Below are 8,990 nucleotides of genomic sequence, written 5' to 3'. Positions count from 1 at the left end.
TCGACCTTACTTCCTCCCACGCACAAAATATATCTACATGTCTGTGGCTGGATCATCTCTCAAGCTCTATCTTACAGCCCTCACCCTTATCAAAAGCTCAATCAGACAATATCTCTCCAGAGCATATATATTTGTTCCATGAATGTCGGACCACACTCACTTTGTGTCTCTATCTATATGTCTCTCGATTGACCTCACTTTCTCACGCCGTATCTTCCACACATTGAAGCTACCTCTCCATCCCTCGCAAAGCCGGAGCTATTTACATTGCGAGGGGCACTCCAACCTTGGATTAATTTGTGTAGGCATTTATTCCGGTCGGTTTAGATTATATTTTCGTAGCATTCGGCCCACAACTACTCGAAACACCGTTGCAACCCCCGCAACTCCCCTAGTTGATTTCCCTCTGGCTCGGTCATCGCTCTCTCGCACGTCCTTTCTCACCTTCAACGTTGCACCATGGTATTATTGCAATAAACTCTGTTGTTCTCTTTAATTATTATAAATAAGCTACAAAACTACACACCGATAGTTCACTTGGAATGGAACAAATTTGAACCCATAAATTAAAGTGCTACAAACTACACACCAAGGGGCTCACATGTCATGAAACAAATTTAGACCCATATTTAAAACAATACAGAGGCTAGCCAACTCGCTACCAGGGAGCTCCCTCGATTTCCTGCTTCGTTGGCCGTTCGATCGTGGTCAAACTGGTCTTTGACTTTGTTTCGACCGTTAGACGCTCGCCGCTCTCGCTGCTGGTTTTGACCGCGTGGTAAGTTTGCATGCCCAATGACCGGTGGGCTCTTGTTCTGTGCCTATTGGCTGGGTAAGCCGTTTCGAGGTGCGAGTGCGCCCTCTCCCCGCACGCCGCGTGCACGTCGCGCCATTTGCGGGGGCGTGGGTAACCCTGCCGTCGAAAGCCCCTCGGCCCAATCCAATCGCCCGCACTCTACAACCCTCCCTCTCTCCTCGATCTCTCTCCCTCAACCGCCACAAACCTTACGATCCCGTGGTCGCTGCCCCTGCTCCAGCCGACCTCCGTGGCGACCGAGGGCCTGATCCGCGCCAACGCCGTGCGGGCGGCGGCCGGGGCGGGCGCGGAGAGGGCCGATGCGGCGGCCGCGGGCGGGGCGGTGGCGGCCAAGGCCAGGGAGGACGAGGTCAGGGAGTACAAGAGTGACGTGCTGAACCCCTCCGCGGAGGAGTTCGTGCCGCTCTCCCGCTGCCAGGGGGCGGCGCACGCCGCCTGCCGGCCGACGCGCCCGTCTTCGTCTCGCCCGACTACTATGCTGCTCCGCCCACCGACTCTGTCCGTGCAGGTGGCCAGTTTCCTTCCGCCCCAACCTTCTCCACTGTCTCCCTAGTTCATCCTCCGTCCCTTGCTGCCCGAGATTCTCATCTTTTCAGGCCGCGAGGAAGCCACGTGAGGAGGAGAGACCTCGTCTCGAGAATCCCGGGAGGAGGGGCTCAACCAGAGAGGAGCAGATGCCAGCCAGGTAGTCGGCTCGGCTCGACGCCGTCTTTCGTGTCTGGGCCGCGGCAGACCCTAGCGCCGTCCTTCAGGTGTCTTCACGGCTGCAGGAGTGTATGTGAGCCCCCAACCATCTCTCTCTCCCGCACTCATTTTCTCTCTCTCACATTTTGCCTTTGTGGTTCTCTGTTCAACTGAAGATGGCTTCAGATAGGACTAACGTTGGAATATTCATGTGTTATAGGCCAATATAGATTTTCATTTAACTTCTGGATTGGTGCAGGTTCGAGGATGTAAATCCATCTGATATGTTGTTGACAGGGATTAAGATTATTGTATTGACATATCTGAGAGTATTGCACTGACATATCTGAGAATTTAATGATCTATTAGCAACTAGGTAGATGTACTCACCTCAAACTATTATTTTTGTGTGCTTCAGCTCATTTAACTACATGTTAATTTACTCATAAACCTCTTGCTGCAGCTACAGGTTCCTTTGTAAAAATTATTGATTATTCTGAAATCTTATTATTAGGTGTTAAGCTTCAGGCTGATGTATTGGTTGAGATCGAGGAGAGAGTGAGCAGTTGCAGAGGAGAGGGGATACGAGGGTGGGCGGAGGTCAGGCATTGCTAACAGATTTGAGGCGGAGTGGGAAAGGTGAAGGTGATGCCGGCCGGCTGGCGCCTCACCACTGACTCCTGTTTTGCAGCGGCAAAGAGAACGGTGCTGAGGATGTGTTGCTCTATGCACGCCTGTCAGAAGTACATCCTTGCTATGATGTGTATGGTTTCTCTACTTTCCTCCTATTGCTCTATTCCCAATTTTACAAACTGCTAAGTTGGTGGTTGACTTTGTTTCTTTCAGATTTTTCTGTGGCTTTCTCCATTAGAATATTTCTCCTCAACGACCATATCAACCTGTCTGGTGTTTGCACATGTCATTTTGGTTGAGGTGTGTGCAAGATCATCCCTCTCTAAACTATAAATTTGTCTGTATGTTTTGGTAGATTTGATTTATGGGCGGCGAAGGCTCATGAACTACAAGGCGGGGTGCCATTGTTATTTTGGTTTTGGCTCATGAACTTCAAATCAGTTCTCCTATGAAAGAAAATCAATCTGTGTATGCATGATACTTGTTAATACTTTAACTGCAGTTTAGGATACAAATGTGATTACATTAATCATTTGTTAAACAGGTTACCGCCATTCCACCTCTTCCTCGTGATGGTATAGGAGTACATACTAATTCGATAAACAAGAGGCAAAGTTGCCAACGCCTGAGATAGTGGTTCCTACCTCTGGCCTTCGCACCTTTAGTTCCACAAGTAGTTAAGCAACTCAAATGGTAAGAACTTCAGGGTTCTTTTTTCTCTTTCTTTCTTTCTTTCTTTATTTCTTTCTTTTCTCTTGGGACTGTTTATTCTCTGTTTGTATATATTTCCTTTGATTGAAATAAAGGATTGTGTGGCCTTTGCTCCACATAAGGTAGTCAAAAGAAAGTACTTCCTCTAACCCATATTAGTTGTCGCTGATTTAGTAGTGTACTAAATCAATGACAATTAATATGGATCAGAGGAGGTAACATGTATTTTGTTAAAACTGCTTTAAGTAACTAGGGCCAAGTAACATACTATGTGATTGTTGTGTGTGGTCGTGGCATGTGAATCTGATTAGACCATCATAGTTGGATAATAGCAGTCTTGGGGAGGAATACGATGTGTGTTTCAGATATTTAAGAGCGGTTTGATTATGTTTCAATTTCGAAGACATGGTTTCGTGTTATGCCTTACAAGGTTGAGGCATGTGCTATAGAGGCAAGGAAGATTACTTTGATTTCGTTGATTATTAGGGTTTTTGATAATGCAACTTCTTTTGGAATCTGTTATTAGTGTTTTATATATTGTTCCCCCAAACGTCCTTTTTTGTTTAGTTATGTATTGGCAACCGTTTCCTTCTAACATTGTAGTAAGTAGAAGTTATATATTTTCCTGTCCATGCCCTTCTTTTCCTAGGCCAGCAATTTGCTTTCTCCTTGGTTTACAGTGGCTGCAGCCTCCTATTTGTGACGTCGTAGCCCCAAAGGTATCCTTCTCTCTATACTGAATCTGATTCTTTGCATTTTGGGTTTGGATATGTTTGCTATTGCCAGCTCTATTTGCACTTAATCAATATATGTGCGTGCACTTGTAGAAGTGAAAGAGAAATTTGGAGGGCGATAAAGGAATATACATAAGGTCCTGAGGAAAATGATACTTGTAAATGGTTTGGATTACTCGTGTTTTTTTATTTTGACTGCAAATAACTTCTCTTTTCAACACACTTAGTACGTGATCTAGCAATCACATTATAATAGAGTAAGTGAGAAAAAGCTCTTTATTTGAATGACCAAGAATCCGTGGTGTTCTCCTGAACTGCAAGGAACACTCCACTACGAAACTCACTTAAGCAGGCTGATAGATGATGTCTTGTCTTGAGCCTATTTTCTCAAAATAATGAGAGGCTGAATGATTCAGACACAGGCTGAACCATCTTTCTCACTTCATCATTTTGTTACATTTGATTACTGATTCGTCAAGGAGTTGTTGTTCTGCGTTCACTTATTTCCCCAAACTATATGTACGCATCGCTCGCAAAAGAAATCGATTTAAATCCTCTCCGAAAAAATTTGGACTGTTGTAAGTTGAAAAAAATGCATGTGTTGTTCTGTAAGCACTTGAATTGAAGGACAAAATGAAAAGCAACTCAGCAGTGGATAATCTTACCTCATTAGCCTAGACAATACTACAGTTGGTATGCTGTTGCTGGCCCATATATCCCAAGACAGGGTATACAGATAGCTTTTGACCTTGCCAGAGCGTAAGTAGTTCATTTGGTTAATCTGTTTTGCGTTTTGACATGCATCATTTGTTGCAGACTGCTAGATCGATGCTACTTCCATTATTATTATTTTTTATTGCCTAAGCACCGAACAAGCACTCTTGCATTGGAGGTGCCCTGAATGGCTTCTACAGATTTGTCCCAATGCAATTAGCAGGCTAGCATATTTGAAAAATGAAATTTTGAATGACATATAGCAGGATATGCATCTATTCCTACTCCTATCTTATATGGACAAATAGATCTAACAGCTGGCTTGCTTGCTTGCAGTGGTACAGGTGTGATCTTCATGGAGCTAGCCATCATTGGATTTGGTAATACATAATCACTTATTCAGAGAGCCCAAGGTGAGAAGGGATGAGCATCTAGAACACCACCACCTACTAATCAGTGAGCTACTATCTGTATTTCAATGAGTTACTTAACAAGAGAAGGCAGGTAGCAATAGAACACGTGCAATTTCAATGTTTACTAATTATCTATTTCTGAATTTATTCGTTCCCAGCTGCTCTGAATCTGGGTGTTTTGCTTGCTGCTTTGTAGGAGTTTCCTACCTTTCTTCTGCAAATATGGAATGCCTTTATGGCATGATCATGTGAAAAAAGTACCTTGATGCAGTAATGGATTTGATTATCACTGGTTACTCTGTTTTCACGAATTACTATCCAACTGTAAGTCTGTTCTATACCCTAAGGCCCATGTAAATCTAATAGAAGATTAAGCTATTTAATTTTAACTAAAAAGGATAATATTCTTTCAGTCGGTTGAATCTGTCCAGACCTGAAAAATACTTATACTTTGAAAGCTTAATATATGAGTGTAATTTTACAGGTATGTAGATAGCCGACAATGTTATTGTTCAAATGTAAGTCTGTTCTATACCCTAAGGCCCATGTAAATCTAATAGAAGATTAAGCTATTTAATTTTAACTAAAAAGGATAATATTCTTTCAGTCGGTTGAATCTGTCCAGACCTGAAAAATACTTATACTTTGAAAGCTTAATATATGCGTATGTAATTTTACAGGTATGTAGATAGCCGACAATGTTATTGTTCAAATGTACTCGAGCCAGGTTTTCGGTGTTTCATTGCAACCAAAAGAATTGGTAATATTGTTTTGATGAAAACATGGTCGCACTTGTCGGTGTTGTAGTGGCATAGGAATTTTCCCCCTAAGATCCACTATGAAGTTGATTAAAAAGTCCATTTTCCCTAAGATCCACTATGACAATGAAAAAGATTTCTGAAAACTGTGTCACCATAAATGTTCCATCATTGTCCATAGTAGTCCCATGCCATATTAATTTCAGAAGAATAATTTCTTATTCAGATGTTCATTGTGTTTTTATGTACTGCTATATCTAAAAAAGCAAGTTTCAGCTAAAACCAGAGCCGTGGTTAAGATACTCTTCGCACCTAGGATATGTGTATATGTTCAGATTGCTAACTTTAAACTATAGTTTTAGAAAATGTGGTGCCCTCGCTTATTTTTCTAATGCATGAACTGGGTATGTTTTATGTGTAATGCGTGCTTGATTTCTTTTTGGTTCTGGTGGATTTTGATTTTGTCCACCATGCTTCTCTCCAAAGAGATGAGTCTGTTTTCGCAGCAGCGGGTGATGCATGTGCTTATTGTTGGCTGTTGCTATGTGGTATGCATTTTCTCATTGTTGGCTGTTTGTTGTTTGCTATGATTAATATACATTGGCATGTACATTTTATATCAGTTTTGTTTTCAACACCACCTATCACTGTATAATTTGTCGTTAATAGAGTAATTTCTCCTTTATTGCATTGCATAATGCTAGCAAGCTACATTGCACCATAAACAAAAATAATCCTCTTCCAAGGTTAAACCTGTTTTTTCCTTCTAGCAAAGATCTCTGGAAAAGATCAATTCCGTTAGCCTATAATATTGCAGTTCTTTCGTATCCTTCAAAGATTTATAAATATTTTCTGTTTCCACTCCATTCGTTCTCATGGATTCTGAAAAAATATTTTTGTTTTTTGTTGATTAATAATATTGCTCTCCCTTCCAGTTTTGAGGTGGTCGATGCATGTAGAATATACAGACTTTCCTAGAATGGCGCCTTTTAGTTTTTCTGCTTGATGTTAGTTCATTGATGAGAACACCTATGTACATGATTGCTGCATGCATGATATCCTAGTATATACTGAGAAATATTTTTGTTTTCCGGACACTGTTTTCTAAATCCTATCAACATATTACCTGATATGGTCTTTGAACTTTCTATTTTATAGCGACTCTCTGCACTGGTCAACTTGAGTATGGTATGGTTATCTTTTCTTTTGTTTACAAGAGATGTGTGGTAGAAGCTGTACTCACAGGAAGACTATCATGCTGTGTATAAACCACGTTCTACGATTCACTTCTGTTATGCATATTTACTTTCCAGTTTTAGGACTGGAATCCATCCATTGTAATGAATTTGGTTGTATGGGCATTACCTATTTGACTTAGGCTTGCTTCATCACATATAGACTGCTTTTTCTTTTCCCCATTGCTTGTATGACCTAAAACTATCATGTATATGAGGCAAGTTATTAGCAATGTTTCACATTTTCTTACTTGCAATACTGTGCTTGCCTATTCAGGTGTTCCAAGACCCAAATCATCAGAAAAACAACACATACAACACTTTTTTCTTTTGAACTTTGGTTACCCTTATACAAGCCCCTGTTCATTTTGTTTATATAGTGGTTAGAATAGTAACCATATGTGCTTGCTCAATACTGATAGATGGAATATTTTCAAAGCATGTATGGTGTGGGTCTGCAATTTGGCGCAATGGGAGATTACTGAAAAATACACATTTTTTCAACATGACATGGTCTTGAAATGGGAGTCTACTATCAAATTAAAATGTGTAGGTACATCTCATTGTAGATGACAAGTATCTATTTTTTTATTAAAGGGGGTTAAATTTGTTATCATATATGCTTGCCTGCTACTAAAACAACTAAAACATGGAATTTCTTTTCATACTGAAGATGGATTCAGTGGGTCTCTACGCCATTTTGTTACCCAACTGACGAACTGAGAAAGAAAGGAAGGGGATAGACAGTCTTCGCTGGCTCTGCCCCCTGCCGCTTCATATTCAGCTCCTCACGGGCCACAGGCATCACTCTACGTGGGTTGGGCTAAATAACATATGGGCTATCATAATACCTCCTGATCATTATATCTCCGAATATGCACAACAAAGACATGTTTTTTTCTTAGGTTTCTTATCTTTTCCCTTTTTTTTGCAGGAAAAATATGCATGGCCAGGTTTCTCATCATGATAACCATGTTTCCAAACTTGCTAAAAAAATACAACCATGCCAACTTTACTCTTTCATCATAGTGCCCATATTTTCAAACTGAACATATGCATATTATGCAAAGTTTCCCTTTTCCCAGACTATTATCTAACAATGTAATAAACATGTTTAAAAAATAGCATAATTTAGCTGAAGGTTCTTCCAGCATGAAACTATTTTCAACGACAACATGTCTTCAGCAGGTCTGTGCGTCATTTGGTGCAACGGGTCAACTAGTATAAATTAAAAAATAAAGGACGAGGATCGAACATGTGACCAGGGCCTTCAAGCCGCACGTCAATAGGCAACATACGTAGAAGAGCAATGTTTGTCGTACCCCCCTTTGTTCACATAATGTTTTTATATTACCACAGCCTATTTAATTGATAACATGTAATATTATTTTTAGTACTATTCGCCTTCATCTATTGGTGGGTTCCATGTGTGCTCTCTCTCTCCTCCCCTTCTGCGTTTAGACGCACGGGCGAACACGAAGAACTCGCGGGCGATGTTGTAATTGACCATATCTGGACGCATTCATAAGTCACGGCACCAGTTTCACGTGCTAGCAGCACTAGTTAGTGTGTACGTGCAATGTATGTTAATTTGGAAGTATATTAATTGCATGCGGATATTAAGTTGGATATTATTTGCGTGTTATTATGTGATTAGCACTATTTTTGGCATGAAATTAACTGCACGCTAAACGTGTTGAGCGCTCGATATTGAAGTAGTCTAGGTCGTTGGATGACAAGGAATACATGTGGCTTGATGATGTTTTATATTTAATTTGATACGGCTCTAGTAGAACGTTCAATCGATCAAACCATAAATTTCGTTCAATCTGACTCTAACTTTAAATTATATGACGATCAATCTAAAATAAATGGAAATGATAAATGTTCGGATTTTATGCATGACAATCCGAACGTTTTTCATGGCAAATTTAGATTACGCGGCGGCGGGGGCGTCTTGCGCCGTTGCTGGCGTACTCGTGGATGTTGGCCCTAGCTTCAAGGAAGGCCACAATGTTCTGGACTTCGGTCTCCAGGAGCGAGTCAACTGGCGGGAGGAGGAGGCTGGCGTTGGTGCAAGGAAGCGGTCGACGACGACCATCCATGCCGCTGAGGGGGGCACTGGCACCCGTGCAGGGACATGCGCTGTCAACGGCGCGACGGAGACATTCGTGTGCACGGGCATCGGCACGGGCACGCATGTCAGTGCACACGCATGCGCATGCGCTGGCAGGTGCACGGGCACTGGCATGGGCGTGCGCGTCAGTGCACGCGCAGGCGCATGCACTGGC

The 8,990-nt window shown here is 41.8% G+C and overlaps 1 long non-coding RNA gene across 15 annotated transcripts; it reads left to right on the top strand.

The window, feature by feature from the left end:
- The first annotated feature begins 932 nt into the window (after positions 1-932).
- LOC125536345 (uncharacterized) lies at positions 933-8,378 on the top strand. 15 transcript variants are annotated; one of them, XR_007295002.2, is made up of 6 exons: positions 936-1,325; positions 1,414-1,595; positions 2,016-2,264; positions 2,348-2,827; positions 3,495-3,564; positions 3,673-6,939. It is a non-coding gene; the product is annotated as an uncharacterized LOC125536345 (long non-coding RNA). The 15 variants fall into 15 exon arrangements; XR_007295005.2 differs by having other exon boundaries at positions 933-1,325; positions 2,348-5,030; positions 5,191-6,939; XR_007294992.2 differs by adding an exon at positions 7,373-8,378 and having other exon boundaries at positions 934-1,325; positions 2,348-7,248.
- Positions 8,379-8,990: the final 612 nt, after the last annotated feature.

This window comes from Triticum urartu, chromosome 2A, assembly GCF_056163025.1.
Source record: "Triticum urartu cultivar PI428250 chromosome 2A, HENAU_Tu73, whole genome shotgun sequence".
In the NCBI taxonomy this organism is placed as follows: Eukaryota; Viridiplantae; Streptophyta; class Magnoliopsida; order Poales; family Poaceae; genus Triticum; species Triticum urartu.
The sequence above is the reverse complement of the archived record's forward strand: the minus strand, read 5'-3'. Positions and strand labels throughout refer to the sequence as shown.